At 47.4% G+C, this 16,578-nt stretch overlaps 3 non-coding genes across 3 annotated transcripts; 1 reads left to right on the forward strand and 2 right to left on the reverse strand.

The window, feature by feature from the left end:
- Positions 1 to 1,512: 1,512 nt before the first annotated feature.
- On the reverse strand, positions 1,513 to 1,586 carry TRNAN-AUU. Its single transcript has one exon. It is a non-coding gene; the product is annotated as a tRNA-Asn (tRNA).
- A 1,188-nt stretch (positions 1,587 to 2,774) lies between these two features.
- On the forward strand, positions 2,775 to 2,846 carry TRNAQ-CUG. Its single transcript has one exon. It is a non-coding gene; the product is annotated as a tRNA-Gln (tRNA).
- Positions 2,847 to 5,415: 2,569 nt separating this feature from the next.
- Positions 5,416 to 5,488, reverse strand: TRNAV-UAC. The gene has a single exon. It is a non-coding gene; the product is annotated as a tRNA-Val (tRNA).
- Between the last annotated feature and the right edge of the window lie 11,090 nt (positions 5,489 to 16,578).

A 16,578-nucleotide genomic window follows, 5' to 3' on the forward strand; every position in this document is an offset into this window, starting at 1 on the left:
TTCTGGGTTTACCATGCCAGGAGAAAAGAGTGGAGGCCAGAGCTGGCCAGCACAGGCTATTCATGGCATCTCAGCTCCAATAACCAGCCTGAGGTCCAGGACCCTGAAGCCCGGACTCAGCAGCATTTAGAAACTCTGTGCAGAAATGTTCTGCCCTGGACCTTTAAGCAAAGTACACTTCCGATCTGGGCAGGAAGAGAGAGACTTATGTGAGTGCAGACGCTGAAAGAAAGAAAGTTTTCCCTGACCGGAATCAAACCCAGGCCACAGCGGTAAAAGCACCGAATCCTAGCCACTAGACCACCAGGGAGCTGTAAACAAATTAGTTACTTAGTTTCTGCAGGTGAAAGGTGCGTGGAAGATGAGGCTTCAGAAAGTCAGAAAGCGGGAAAGGCAATGTCGCAGTGGCCCAGGGCTGTGTGCAGCTGTGCAGGGCTCCCAGCCGTGCCCCCGCTGCTCATCGCCCTTCACGTCTCCTTTCCTGGGCGTCGCTTTTGCTCTGGGGCAAGGACACAAAGTAGCGGACTGGGTCCCTCCTGGTCTAGCTGTAGCGCTGCGTGCTGCCGAGCCCAGGTCTTGCTCTCCTTGTGAACCTCGGTTTTCTTTGTCGTCAGGCTCGGTGATGAGTGGCGGGTGATGAGCGGATCCGTCCACCTCCAGATCTCTGACGTGGCTCCGGGGCCTCTCCGAACGCTGAATAAAGAGACTTCCAGGTGGTCACCAAGTCTTCCTCCAGCTGCGTCCCCTGCCTCACCCCGTGCCTTTCGCGCCTGTTGGTTTTGCCAAAGAGAAGACACATCTCGGGGCGGGGCGGGGCAAAAAGAAAGGGAAAAATCTGTTCCCGCCTGGTTTCGAACCGGGGACCTTTCGCGTGTGAGAGGAACGTGATAACCACTACACTACTGAAACGGGGTAAAGTCTGTTCCTCAACACTGTATCCATGAAATTCGAGGTCCCGCCACCAGTAATCACACCACCAACTCTTAACACTCAAAGAGGAACCTTGAAGCTCCAAGCTCTCTCAGGCACGGAGACGGCGGCTCCCAAGGGCTCTGCTTTAGGGTTCCTCCTCTCCCATGAAGTGAGGACCCTCGGGCCCCCACAGGTTGCCTTTGGGGCCCCGCACCCGACAAAGAATCCTCAAACCCTCAGCTGCACACCCTGAGTTCAGGGGTCGCCCCCGCCGACCCCCCAGCTCCCGGAACCCACAGGAGGCGGGGACGGTGGGTGCGCCCGAGGCCCAGGTGACCCCCGAAACCCAGCGGTGTGGAAGCCGCCCCTCCCGGGCTGCGGACCCGCGCCTCGGTGGTCCTGTTCTCGGCGCCGGCGATCAGCGCTCGGGGCTCTCAGGAATGACCGACGCTTCCGATCCACCCGGGACGCGCCCTCCCCGCTGTTTCTTTGCACCTGACTCCTGTTGTGTTTCTCTGCAAGTCCGTTGGGCGCATCACTTCTCCGGTGTCCTCCTGGCAAAAGAGAGTCTCTTTGGTGTTGCCTAAAATGTCACCCTTTCGTCCCTGGGTGGGCTCGAACTACTAACTTTTCGGTTAATAGCCGAACGCGCTAACCGACTACGCCACAGAGACAGCAGTACGGGGTTCTTTTGGACTCTCTCTGGAGTAGACACTCATTTCCGGGGTGAGCGCTCTGTCCCCCAGAGAAACGGTGCCGTTTTCCTGCCCCTACTCGCCACAGATGCCAGCGCCCCCGGAGAAACCTCCATCCAGGCCTCGAAGGTTCCTGGCTTGAACCGAAGTAGATCCAAGCACAGCTGAACACCGGGGTGCTCCCACGGTGGCTCTTCATGTTTCCTCGCCTACACCCAACGAATGAGAGTTTGCCCACCCTGGCAAAGGCCTCCGGGGCTGTGCTTCGGTTTCCTGTGTTCACCAGGCGGTTTCCACCAGAGTGGGCTTCCCTGGGGGCTCAGACGGTAAGAATCCGTCTATAATGCAGGGCATCCTAGTTCAATCCTTGATTTTGGAAGATCCCCTGAAGAAGGGAATGGCCTCCCACTCCAGTATTCTTATCTGGAGAATCTTTGGACAGTGGAGCCTGGGAGGTACAGTCCCTAGGGACACAAAGAGTTGAACACGACTGAGCGACATTGACTTCAGTTTAAGTGAGTATAGCTCGTTTGTCTGAGTGTTTTCTTTAAATGGTTATTTGTACTCACATTGTAAATTTAACAATATACACTTGTTGTGAGAATAACTTATCCCTCTCCAAATCAGAAATATATGAAGAATAAAAGAAGAGTTCTCCTGCCTCCATTCCCACTCCACCGCTGACACACTTTATATGTTACAGGTAAGAGGTGGTGGCCGCTTAGGAGTGTGATCAGCGCTGTGAGAAAACTAAGGGACCCAGGAAACCCTGCCTCTTGCCCTGACGACCGTCTGCCCCGTCTGGGCTATGGGAAAAGGGTGAAGGCAAAGAAAAGGAGAATAACACTCTTATTTGCAGAAATTTTACCTCGGGATGGGACACTCTGGTTAACCTAAACAGAATATGTGGTTGGTTTAGAGACCTAGGGGGTCCTCCCTGGCACAAAACCCAAAGTGGATTTCACCTCATTTTCTGAGGTGAGAGTGAGCTGAGTCGATCAAAGGAGAGGAGCAGAGAGAAAGCGAGAGGGTTGAGCACCTAGGGGAGTCAACCGTATTGGAGTCTCCTCAGGGCCTTAGAAGGCCCTGAGCTTATGGGTGGGACGTATGGAGGCTAAAGAAGCGGATACCGTTGTCTGGCGATGGAGACCAGGTGGCTCCCGAGGGGGTTCCATGGTGTAATGGTGAGCACTCTGGACTCTGAATCCAGCGATCTGAGTTCAAATCTCGGTGGGACCTTTCTGCCTAGTTAGAAGAAGAACACTTTTTACTCCCCTAATAGGACCCGCCTTCCGGCTCCCGCGACCCTCAGCGGCGTGGTTCACACAGACACGACGGACAGGTGTGGGACTGACCCGGAGCATCCTCGCTGGACCCGGGTGGCTCTGCCCTTCTCTGGCCATCAGAGCCCGGCCCTCCCTCTGCCCTCCAAGCCCTGGTCAGGGGCGCAGTGGCCCAGCCAGTGCCTCCCCCTCGTCGGGTCCCCTGGGTCTCTGGAGTCAAATCAGAGGCTGAGCTCACTGAGTCCTGCCCTGCCAGGGGGCTTCGCACCGCAAGTCTTGTAACTGCACGGTTGTCCCTGTGAGTAAATAGTGCCGGGGATGAGCTGCCATGTCAGATATTCACATATTAGATGATACCTAAAAGCCAGGGACGGGGGAGCCTGATGGGCTGCCGTCTATGGCGTCGCACAGAGTCAGACACGACTGAAGCGACTTAGCAGCAGCAGCAGCAGCAGCAGCAAAAGCATTTACGGAGAAGGCAATGGCACCCTACTCCAGTACTCTTGCCTGGAAAATCCCATGGACGGAGGAGCCTGGTTACCCCCACGTTGAAAGGGGAATATAAGTAACTATGATTTCTATAATTAAAAGACTTAATCTTCGTTGAAAAATATGATTATATGCTATATTTAATTGTCTGTGGCACATAATATTGAATTTTATAAATGGAAATATTTTTTGGGATTAGAGTTTGCTTATGGGAAACAAAGCAATACAGGAAATTTAGGCAGTTCACTTTCATTAGGATTTTGAATAGAAAATAAATATAAGACTTCTACAGAGTACATCATGAGAAACGCTGGACTGGAAGAAACATAAGCTGGAATCAAGATTGCCGGGAGAAATATCAATAACCTCAGATATGCAGATGACACCACCCTTATGGCAGAAAATGAAGAGGAACTAAAAAGCCTCTTGATGAAGGTGAAAGTGGAGAGTGAAAAAGCTGGCTTAAAGCTCAACATTCAGAGAACGAAGATCATAGCATCCAGTCCCATCACTTCATGGGAAATAGATGGGGAAACAGTGGAAACAGTGGCCGACTTTATTTTTCTGGGCTCCAAAATCACTGCAGATGGTGACCGAAGCCATGAAATTAAAAGACACTTACTCCTTGGAAAGAAAGTTATGACCAACCAAGATAGCATTTTCAAAAGGAGAGACATTACTTTGCCAACAAAGGTTCATCTAGTCAAGGCTATGGTTTTTCCTGTGGTCATGTATGGATGTGAGAGTTGGACTGTGAAGAACGCTGAGCGCCGAAGAATTGATGCTTTTGAACTGTGGTGTTGGAGAAGACTCTTGAGAGTCCCTTGGACTGCAAGGAGATCCAACCAGTCCATTCTGAAGGAGATCAGCCCTGGGATTTCTTTGGAAGGAATGATGCTAAAGCCGAAACTCCAGTACTTTGATCACCTCATGCGAAGAGTTGACTCATTGGAAAAGACTCTGATGCTGTGAGGGATTGGGCGCCGGAGGAGAAGGGGACGACACAGGATGAGATGGCTGGATGGCATCACTGACTCGATGGACATGAGTCTGAGTGAACTCTGGGAGCTGGTGATGGACAGGGAGGCCTGGTGTGCTGCGATTCATGGGGTCGCAAAGAGTTGGACACGACTGAGTGACTGATCTAATCTGATCTGACAACTAGAATAGTATGATACCAATATTTTACATATTTTTAGAAAATCTGAAAGTCAACATGAAGTAGGTTTTAGACTAAAATTATTAAAGTTGGGTAAAGCGTACCAGGAGTCATCTCTGAGAGTATGACAGGACATTTTCTATGCAATTATATATCAATTATTAGAATTATCTAGAGTGTTAAAAGTATTCAAAATTTATCCTTACTATCAATTTGAAATTTTTTCTTATACGTAGCATGGAGAGCACTAATTTATCTAAAGCTAAATGTTTTTTATATTCCTGAGTTACATTTCAGCAAATCAGAAAGTTCAAGGGGGAAAAAAAAAAAAACCCAATGGGTTCTATTCACTGAGATAGAAAAGGTGGTTCACTACCCCACTTTGGAGAGAGGGAGAGTAGAATATGTGTGGTAAAGCTGGATGCCTCTGTGCTTGAATTTGGACTGGACCTGGGACTGGGTCAAGGCCAGAACAACACAAGACTAGGCATTATTATCTTGGGGCTTAGACCCACCTAACAGCACCCACTCAACAGTCCTGGAGAGCTCTTGAGGATACTCCCCCTCCCTTGGACGCGTTTCCCATCTGGTTCTCTATTCCGCCAGCCACAGAGAAGGACTTTTCACCTCTGTGTCCTGACAGAACACTTTATGGTCCCTGCAGGACACAGGGAGGCAGGCAAGAGTGAAGGGGGCAGCTGCACTGACCCCATGGGTTTCTAGCAAATTAGCGGGAAAATCCCATAGAGAGAGGAGCCTGACTGGCTACAGTTCATGGGGTTGAAAAGAGTAGGACATAACTGAGCCAGTGCGGGTCAGGACGAGGTGGTTCCACCAATCAGAAATCTCCACGATGGGGTGGTGGAGGAGAGCAACCTGTTTCCGCCCGGTTTCGAACCGGGGACCTTTCGCGTGTAAGGCGAACGTGATAACCACTACACTACGGAAACGGGACACCCTCCAATACTTAACACTGTATTCATGAAACCCCGAATGCTGCCACCAGCATCTAGACCACCTAATTTTAACACTCAAACAGGAACCTTGAAGCCCCAAGCTCGCTCTGACGCGGAGACGCCAGTTCCCGAGGGACCTGCTTTAGAGTTCCCCATCACCCCTAAAGTGAGGACACTGGGGTCCCCACAGGTTGCATTCGGGGTCCTGCACCCAACGCAGAGGCCTCAGACCCTTAACTCCGCACCGGAGCTCAGGGGTCGCCCCAGCCGATTGCCGAGCTCCTGGAAGCCGCAGGAGGTGGGGAGGGTAGGTGTGTCCGAAGCCAGGCGATTCTGCTGCTCAGTGGTGTAGATGCCGCCCCTCCCGCACCGCGGCCTGTGCCGCGGTGGCCCTTTTCACAGCACCGGCGGTCAGTACTCGGGGGTCAGTACTCGGGTCTCAAGAATGATCAACTGTCGGGTGCCACGCTAGGCATTACTGACAAAATGGAGGCACGGCCCCAAGCCCCTCTCTTTGTCCTGCAGGCACGGACCCGGGATGAAGGAGTTAGGCCTTGTGATTCTGTCTTGTTTTTTCCTCTCCTCGGCTGAGTTGACTGAAAAGGAATATTAAGTTGCTTATTGTTCTTGAGAGGACCATGAGAAGGCACAAAGCTTTCTGCAGCTGTGCTAAGAGAATAATTCATAAAGTTAATCATTGACATTTGTTTAAGGACTTTTACAAAAGAGTGTTCCAGGATAAGCACATAAGCAGCAGCTTGAGGCCATGGGAGAGATTGCTATCTGAAGCCTATTTGTGAGGAAAATATTGATGGCAAAGGAGTGTACTGAATTTAGTGCTTAGAAATAATTAAAATAGTTAGAAGTTAAAGATTTAAGGAATGTTGTAATGTTAGCATATTTTACTATAGCTTATAGAGGTTAGGAATTTCAGAGATACTAATAGCTAGAAGCCTTTTTAAGAGATAGTGAGCTCAGGATGTTAGGGGCAAACAGGATTTAGAAAGATAAAAAATAAACTGAGGAATGTAGCATGAATTACAATGTAATCACAAGTTAACTATAGGACACATAAGAAGAAGTAGCTAATAGATGGTAAAGCTGATTCTGAGAGAATGGCTGAAGCAGGAACTCTGTTTGAAGGGCAACAATGATTTATGGAGATAGTAAATCTGGGTGAGGGGGAACTGAAAATGTCAAACCTCTGACCCAATGTTTTTGTAAAAGTATAAAAGAGAATCTTAAACTTGAAATAAATAGGCAGTCCAAGAAAACTGAGAGGCTGCCTCATTTTCTCTCCGACACCGTCCATCTCTTCAGGCTGAATCCCTGGCTGCTGAAGCTGGACTCAGGCAATCTACGCTTCCAAACCCCCGAGACCCACCCTCTCCCCTGTTCCTTTGTCCCTGACTCCTGTGCTCTTTCTCTGCATGCCAGCTCGGCGCTGCACTTCCTGGTGTTCTCCTGGCAAAAGGGAGTCTCTTCGGTGGTCTCTAAAATGCCACCCCACCGTCTCTGGGTGGGCTCAAACCACCAACCTTTACGGTTAACAGCCGAATGCTACGGAGAGAGAGGTATCAGCTTTTCCTGGGGTCTTTGGAGTTGACACTTCTTCCTAGGATAAGACCCCTGCCCCCAGGGAAACGATGCCACTTCCATGCCCTCTATGACCTCAGATGCCAGAGCCCCCGGAGGTACCAGGAGCCAGGGCTTCAATCCTGTGGGCCTGAACAGAAATAGATCCAAGGACAGCTGAACACACGGTGGGCTCCCATGATGGCTCTTCCCAAGTCCTCGCCTACACCCAACGAATGAGAGTTTGTCCACCCTGGAATAGGCCTCTGGGGCTGTGTTAGGTTTCCTGTGTCCACCAGGCGATTTCCACCAGAGTGGGCTTCCCTGGGGCTCAGATGGTAAGAATCCGCCTGCAATGCAGGACACCCAGGTTCAATCCCTGGTTTGGGACTATCCCCTGGAGGAGGGCGTGCAACCCACTCCAGTATTCTTGCCTAGAGAATCCCCATGGACAAGGAGCCTGGCGGGCTAAGTCCATGGGGTGGCAAACAGTCTACAGGACTTAGCAACTAAGCACAGAGGTCACGGGGATGGTCGTTCTGTGTCCGCCCACCAGCAACAGAGTCCGGCACTCACTGCGATGCTCTAAGACTTGGATGAATACATTGTCTTTAGCCCTTCGTCCCATGAAGGCCGTTGAGAAGGGAAACACAGAAAAGTTTTCAAAGTGAACGGTTCTTTTTTAAAAGACTTTATCCCAGTTTTTGGAATCTGCAGCATCCAGTGGGGTGGGCAACGGAAAGGCCCCTGGAGCAGCGCAAGCTGGGTGGAGCCCCTGCCTCCCAGCCTGGGTAAGCTGCATTCTGTGAGGTTTGCCTGGGAGCGGGAAAGGGTGAAAACCAAGCTGGGAAGGCTGGTTTGGGAGGAAGGCATGGAGACCTCCCAGGAGGCTTGGGCAGGAATCCTTAGAGCTGAACATTGCTCCACTCCAGGTAGCAGAGTGGGGAAGGAGGGACAGGGCTGGTGCAGGCAAGAATCAAGGAGGCCTAAGGAGAGGGGAGGAAGGAGAGAATAAAAGAATTTATGCTTCTATCCTTCCTCCCTCCCTCTCTTGCCTTCTCTCCTCTTCTTGGTCTTCTTCCCGTCCCTACAACTGAGAAATCTTGATACACCCACTTCTGAGAAGAGAGATCCAACTATCTGTGTACAAATTCTGGGTTGTAAAAATAGTTCTGTCCTTATGTGGCCTTAGACAAATATAGAAAATTTCTTGTGCCTCCCTTCTTTCTGCTTTAAAATGGGAGGAATGTAAGCATTTGTTGTCAGATGTGCCTGGGTTTAGAAACTACTGGATGAATCATGTTATCAGCTGTGAAATCATAAATATTGTTGTCACTATTCTCAGAATCTTTTGACAAACTCTACCCTTATTTATTTCACCTTGAATTAACTTGATACTTCTAGAAATTTCTGTAAACAGAATCAAGACAATGGCTCCCCTGATTGCTCTTGCAGTTTGCTCCAAGAGTGTTCTTGAAGTTTCCTCCATTGTAGCTGGACCACCTTTCATTGTCAGTTCTCTGCTTGCTGATCAGGATGGATGTGCAGGCTGGAGGAAATGGGAAGAACACACATCTCCACCCATCCCAGTTCTAACCTCACCTGATTCTGTCCTTGCCCCTTGTGAGAGCCCTGTTCTCCAGGTTTCCTGGCCATTCTGTGATCTCTCAACATACTTTCTATGGATTTCTTTTCTTCCTTTAGGAATCAGAGTCCATTTCCGGTCCTTGAACTCATGAACCTTGACTTTGTGTTGTTCGTTACTACTCAACAGCTTGATTTTCCAAAAAGAAGATTCATATTCTCACCCTGGAGCTGTGAACTTCCTCCTCATAACAAGCACCTCCCCTTTGCCCCCTTCCTCCTTGAGTCAACCTCTCTCCAGTCTCTGGAAACAAATATGTCTCAAGGCAACACTAGGCATCTTTCTGACTCTTTTGACTGGCCAAAAACTGGTGCTATTTTTTCTGTTATGTGTATTGCCTTAGGGAAGAAACACTTTTAGGATACAATGAAGAAGTAAAGATTATTATTCTGAGCCCTGATAGGATTTATACCTATTATACATGCAAATATTTAATGTGGTGGTATTTTGGGTACATAAGTACCGTCTGTACTATAAGACAACTTGGATGTGCATCCTCTATGATTCAGCAATCAGTGCTTTTGTGTACCTTGATATTTGTACGCCTTTTTTAAAACTGCAATTTCTAGATTTGACATGTTAAGAAATGGAAGAGAAACTGACTTGACCGACCTGACCAAAGAGTCTGTGACTGCCTAAGTGTCAGAGCTGTGCCTCATGCCCTCTTCGATATGTGAGTCACTCCAGGTGAGTTTGGGTCTTCCCTAGTGGCTCAGCAGGTAAAGCATCTGCCTGCAATGCAAGAGGCCCAGGGTAAATCCCTGGGTTGGGAAGATCCCCTGGAGAAGGGAATGGTCACCCACTCCAGTATTCTTGCCTGGAGAATCTCTTGGAACCTGGCATGCTCCAGTCCATGGGGTCACAAAGTCCGACTAAACTGAGCGAAGTTCCCTTCACTTCTAGGTGAGTATAGCTGGTTTGTCTGAATGTTTGATGTAAATGGTTGTTGTTACTTACATTGTAAATCTAACAAATATACACTTGCTGTGAGAAAACCCTACCCCTCCCAAATCAGAAATGTATGAAGAAAAGGAGAGTTCTCCTGCCTCCATTGCCACTCCACTGCTGATACAGTTTACATGTTACAGATAAGAGTTGGTGGCAGCAGCTTTGGAGGGTAATTTGTATGATTGGAAAACTAAGGGATCCAGGAAATCCCACCTCCTGCCCTGACAACCATCTGCCTTCTTGGAGCAATGAGAAAAGATGAAGGCAAGGAAAAGGGAAATACTATTATTTGCAGAAATTTTAGCTCAAGATGAGACATTCTGCTTAACCAGGGCAGAATATGTGGTTGATGATGGAGAGCTAGTGGGCTCTTCCCTGGCACAAAACCCAAAGTGGATTTTACCTCATTTTCTGAGGTGAGAGTGAACTGAGCCTATCAAAGGAGAGGAGCATTAAGAAAGCACAAGGGATGTGCACCTACTCGGGTCAACTGTGTTCAAGTCTTGGGAGTAGGAATGGGACATATGGAGGCTGAAGAAGCAGATGCTCTTTCCTTGGCAGCGGAGAGAAGGTAGCTGCCAAAGAGGTTCCATGGTGTAATAGTGAGGACCCTGGATCCAGCGATCTGAGTTCAAATCTCGTGGACACTTTCTGTTTAATTAGAAAAGTTGTCCCTGTGACTAAATGGTAAAGTGGAAGGGCTGCGATGTCGATAATCAGCCGGGAATCTCGACAGCTTTAGGTTCCAGGGTTCCAGACCTGAATGAGAAGAACTGTGTTTTATTCAAGTTCTCTATTCTTCCTAATTTTTATTGGCCCTGTCCCAGTTTATTATGATTTTATTCAGAGTTTCTTGCTCTTAAGTCTCCGTTGGACACGCAAAGCCGCTGTTCGGTCAAGATTCGAACCGTCACTTCTGGAAATCTCGTCCTTTGGTCCCAAGCTCAGACCGAAAGAGGTCGCAGATTTCGGCGTCTGAGGAGACCCAGGTGCCTGATCCAGGGCCGCCCGGCCAGGCTGCTCCGGGGCCGAAGGGGAGACGAGCCGCTGGGAGTCCGGAGCCGACGGCTGGGTTCCCTTCGTTCTGCCGCGACTCTGCTCCGCCGAGATGATTTGTCACGACGTGAGCAGATGGAAACATTTGTGTCCTCTACTGCTCGGGAGAAAAGTACGGATGAGGCCCGTGATGGACCTGAATAGCTAGTTAGTTGTCCTTTCGCGGTGCTGAGAAGCATCTCTCTGATCTTTATAATTTGGAACTTTCAGAGGTTACAAGGAAAGGTATGAGGTCGGCAAAAACATCCGAGGAAGGGCCAAGATCAGGAGAGAACAGAGGATGAGCCAGAAGCAGAAAGGGACTGGAAGAGAGAGGAGCGGGCAGGTACTGCGGCGGGGCGGTCCCTGGGTTGGGGCGACCACAGCGCCTCACTGCGAGCAGCTCCCACCCTTTACTGAGGTGTCCAGGGACCCGATTCACCCCAAATCGCAAAGCTGCTGGCCTGGCATTTGTTCTGACAAAGTTCCCTTTTCGGGTTCCCTGTGGAGTGGTGAGGTGGGTTACGTAGTTCTGCAGGTGGCTGCTGCCTTGGAGATGACTGGCGGGCAGGGAACTACACAGACACTCCACTTTCAGCTTTGCAGGCCGGTCTGCAGCGTCGGGCTCCGGAAAATCCGAGCGTCAATATTTGCTTAGAGATAAGGAGATATACAGCCAAACAGTCAGTGAAACTGGTTATCCCTGGAAAAAAGGAACATGGGAAGGGATCAGGAAACTACTGTTTTGGGGGTGTGTGTAACACTGTATTACATACACGATATTTTCAAAAGTTCATTGCTTGTATTTTGGATTTAAATTTGTGTGTAGTCATAAGTATAAGTCTTTAAAAATTCTGGGTCTATTGTCATGTGTAGGGGAGTGTTTTCCATGTAAAACCATGATTTTCTAAAAAAAGTTCAGCATTCCGGAAGGAAGGAGTTGGACCATTATTGCTCTTTTGTTGAGCTGATCAGATGAGCTGATAAACTCACAGATCCCCTCAGCCCTGGAGATCACTGCAGATCAAAGAGGACTGCTTTACTCTTCTCTTGCCACCTGAGAAGCTCGGGGGCAGCAGATTCAAATTGCAGGGAGCTGGAGAGGCACAGGTGCACGGTGCACTTGGATGCACGTGGCGACAAAGGTTCTCAGGCAGCCAGTGCCCTCCTGGCCGCTCTGGTTCTGAACCCCAGGGCAGTAACGGTCCCGGCAAGAAGAGACCAGTAGGAGAAGGGCAGCATCTCCTTTAAGTCCTGTACTTTCAGCATCCAACAGTGGTCTTGAAGACACACAGTGAAAGAGTGGGAATAGATTAGGGGTAAAGAAGAAATCCTCGGTGATTTCCTCATCTAAACCACTCCTGAGGATGAAGTGAGTATAGGCAGGGACCAGGCCCTCCTGGCACCGGTGAAGGTGGGTGGAGTTCTCCTCAGCAGCTATAGCCAAAGCAGACATCCTTGGCTATGTGGCCAGTGAGTAAGCAGGCCTTCTTCTTCCCCAGCTGGGTAGCACTTGAACTTGCAGCACTGGAATGTGTCTCCCTAGGCTTTTGATGGGTTCCAAAGATACAAGAGATAGGTTTCTTTCTTTTTTTTATAAATTTTTTCTCCAGGTTTATTGAGTTATAATTGACATATAACACTGTGTGAGTTTAGGGTGTGCAGCACGTTGATTGGATACAGTTATATATGGCAAAACGATTCCCACCAGAGCATTAACTAGCTCCATCCCATCACATAATTCTCATTTCTTTTTTGTGATGAGAATATTTACGATCCAGTCTCTTGCATCTTTCAAATACACAAATAATGAAGTGCTTCGACAAAGTTTACACCCTGGTAACTGACATCTTAAGATGTGACAAGAATTCCTTGGCAGTCTAGTGGTTAGAACTTGGTGCTTTTACAGCTGTGGGCCAGGGTTTGTGGACCTAAGACCCCACAGTCTGTATTCAGCCATGCATGCTCAGTCATATCCAACTCTGTGGGATGCCATGAACTGTAGCCCACCACGCTCCTCTCTTCATGGGATTTTCCAGGTAAGAACACTGCAGTGGCTTGCATTTCCTACTCCAACAACAGATAGGTTTCTTCTTAATGCACTTATTATGGTTGGTAGTGGCTGGTGGCCAGATGGCACAGCATGCTTTGTTTGCTGATATGGCAGGCAACCGTTTTCATTCACATTCCTCCCCTCTCCCTTCTGATCTCATTTGTTTGGCTGCACCCATTGGAGTCCATTGGCAAGAAAGACCTGGAAATGCTGGTTGCCAGGATCAGCCCCAAGCACACAGATCAGGGGCAAAAGGTAGACAGGAAACCAGGAAGGGCGGAGAATATTTAGCCCAAGTGTAATGAGCCCAACAACTGGGGGGCCTCCTTTTAGTCTTGGTGCCACCACTTACTTTCCCTTTGACCTTGGGTCAACTCCAATACGCTAGGCCAATTTTGCAAGTGTCATATAAAAGAAATAATAAGTACTTCATGAAGCTGTTGTGTAGATTAAATGAGATAATCAAATAATATAGCTGGTAGAGCATGTGGCTAATATTAAGGATGTTCTGGTAGGAAACAATCAAAGATAAGCTGATACTTCAGTCTTTTGTAACATTTGAATACAGTTTTTAAACATTTCAATAAATTTTGTCTTTATGAATTTATTCATAATTTGTGAATGAATTCACAGTCACAAAATAAATTTGTGAATTTATAAAAAGTTTTAAATGGAATTTATAAATCATATGCCCACAAAAGGAACTTGCTAATATCAGCTTTGTTCATAATGGTTTCCAAATTGAAAACCATTCAAATGTTCATCACGAAGTGAATAGATATAAAGGTGATATATTCACTCAAAGGAATACTACTCTTCAATAAAACGAAACAAATTCCTGATACATGGCAACAATATGGATTAAAATATCACCCTGAGTGATGAAAAGAGTATATACTCTGTGGATCCACTATGCAAATTACTAGATGAGGCAACCTAATCCCTAGTGAAAAGAACTAGATCATTGAGCACCTGGGACAGGGCTACAGGGCGTGGCAGGGGGATTGATGGCAAAGGGGCTCAAGAGGATATTTTGGAGTGCTGGAGATGTTCTTGAACATGGTAATGGTTCCATGCATATGTTCAGTTGTCAAAAGTCATCAAACATGAAATGGATAGATTGTATTATTTTTAAATTAATTCTTAAGAAATTTGATTTTTAAAAAGTAATGAGAAGAATCATTCCAAATTTTAATAACAATTCAATTATAGTCATTATTATTAGCATTAGAGGGTTCTTTTAGAAATATATATCTCTTAAGGTAAACAATTTGAAAGTTCAACAGTTTCTTCATTTTTGTAACTTTTCATTAAATTTATGCACTATTAATGGAGAAGGCAATGGCACCCCACTCCAGTACTCTAGCCTGGAAAATCCCATGGATGGAGGAGACTAGTGGGCTGCAGTCCACGGGGTCGCTAAGACTCGGACACGACTGAGCGACTTCACGTTCACTTTTCACTTGCATGCATTGGAGAAGGAAATGGCAACCCACTCCAGTGTTCTTGCCTGGAGAATCCCAGGGATGGGGGAGCCTGGTGGGCTGCCGTCTGTGGGGTCGGGCAGAGTCGGACACAACTGAAGTGATTTAGCAGCAGCAGCAGCATGCACTATTAAATTGAAATACTTGAAAATAGGAATAGAACCTATAAGAGCTCAATCATATAAAAGCATATTTATATATATTCTTCTCTCTGTTGATATACCTAAATGACTCCAGCAGCATTTACCTACATTAACAGAAGTTACTTTTGAATTTAAGATGTTTCAAAATGTTACATATTTGTATTTTGTGCATTATTTGAAATTTGAAAAATAAACCTACATACTTTAGGGGCTTCCCAGGTGATACTAATGGTAAAGAACCCACCTGCCAATGCAAGAGACACAAGAGATGTGGGGTCTATCCCTGGTTCCGGAAGATTCCCTGGAGGAGGGCATAGCTACCCACTCCATATTCTGGCCTGGAATCCTCTCACGGTCAGAGGAGCCGGGCAGGCTACAGTCACTGGGGTCCAAGAGAGTCAGACAGGACTGAAATGACTTAGCATGAACCCATGCACCTTTTGCTACAACTTAGAATAATTTAAAAATAGATTTGAAGGAAAACATGCAAAGATGATAACAGTAGTCCCTTCCAGGAGGTGGGACTATGGATGACTGCTTATTTCCTTCTTTAGATATATTCAATATTTGTAATTAAAAAAATGAATGACCTGGAAGTGAAAGAACAGAAGAGCTGTGGAAGAGGTATTAGAAAGGTGAGAGGAAAGGATAAAAGGGAGGAAAAATCTAGTTCTTGCAGAAGGTGTGTTTAAGTTGGGGATTCAAGGGGAGCAGCTCTTGGAATAAGGAAGGTGTTTGGGAGGCAAGTGGTTCATGAGAATATTGCAGACAATTTTATTCATGTTACGTGACTCCTCCTTGGTGTTTTGTGAAAGAAATATACAGTCTTAAATTTCTTGCCAAACATTTTTACCATTTGTGTTCCTCTTTGATGGGCACCATATCCTGTGGAGCCAGGCAGGCTTCCAGTTCAAAATGCTGGCTTCAGATTCCCACTCACTGATTGAGTGACTAGACAAGTTACTTAACCTTCCATATCTGAGGTTTCTCATGTGTGAAATGAGGATGATGATATGATAGAAGCCTGTTGAAAGGATAAAGTGAGTATACCCATGTAAAACTTGTAGACAGTGCCTCAGCACATGGCACCATTGAGTGTAAGGTGTTGCATTTTGGCACTGCACTGCATAAAGTCTGGGTGTGGCTTTAAGTTCCTGATGCCTTACAGTGGCAGTGGTAGCCTCCTGGGCTGGTGGGATCTGCCAGTTTACCAGCTCATTTGATCAGCTCATCAAAAGAACAGTAGTCCAATTCCTTGCCTCAAAAATCCCCCAATTAAAAAAACTAAGGTTTTAAGTGGAAAACCTTCTTACACATGACACAAGACCCAGAATTTTACATAAGATATATATTTATTTATGACTATGTAAAAATTTAAAGTTAAAATATAAGCAATGCACCTTACTATGTATATATGTTTGTATACACACACACACAACACACACACACATGTGAATGATACCGAGTTACATATACCCCAAAGAGTACTCCACTGGCCCCAGTCAAGTTCCCACTCCCACTCCCCCACCAACATAACTACTTTCACTGACTGCTTGGCTATTGATCTCCTTATCTCAAAATCAGTATTGATATTGGCACTCAGATTTTCCAGATTCCCACCCAGACCCTGAAGACCAGCCTGCAAATGGGAAAGTGAATTTGTGTGTTTCCTTGCCCACTAGTCATCTCCAAGGTAGCCCATAGGTCTTGCATTCACCTGCAAACCTACACAGCCCACCAGCAAAGGAAACTGCCAGAACAAATGTAAGGCCAGCAGCTTTGCTATTGGGGGTGAACTGGAATCCTGGACTCCTCAGTAAAGCGTGGGAGCTGCGCCAGGGTCAGGCGCTGTGATCTCCCCAGCCCAGCGCCGGTGGCCCCCGCCGAGATACCAGCCCGCTCCTCTCTCTTGCAGTCCCTTTCTCCTTCTTGCTCCTTCTCTGTTTTCTCCTGCCCTTGGCCTTCCTCGGATCTATTCGCCCTCTTCACACCTTTCCTTTCCCGTCCTCAAAAGACAACTAAAGCCTTACATTGTATGGATCACAATAAACTGATCTCTTTCCAGCTGCAGCCACACGCACCCCATCTACTAAACCGATGTCCAGAAGCGCAAATGGTCGGACGAAGGCGGAGCAAACCAGGAGCCATCAGCTTCTTTCTGGGACCCCTCGGCTCAAGCTCGGGGCTTCTTCTGGGCGCTG

The sequence above is a fragment of the Bubalus bubalis genome, chromosome 6 (assembly GCF_019923935.1).
Source record: "Bubalus bubalis isolate 160015118507 breed Murrah chromosome 6, NDDB_SH_1, whole genome shotgun sequence".
In the NCBI taxonomy this organism is placed as follows: Eukaryota; Metazoa; Chordata; class Mammalia; order Artiodactyla; family Bovidae; genus Bubalus; species Bubalus bubalis.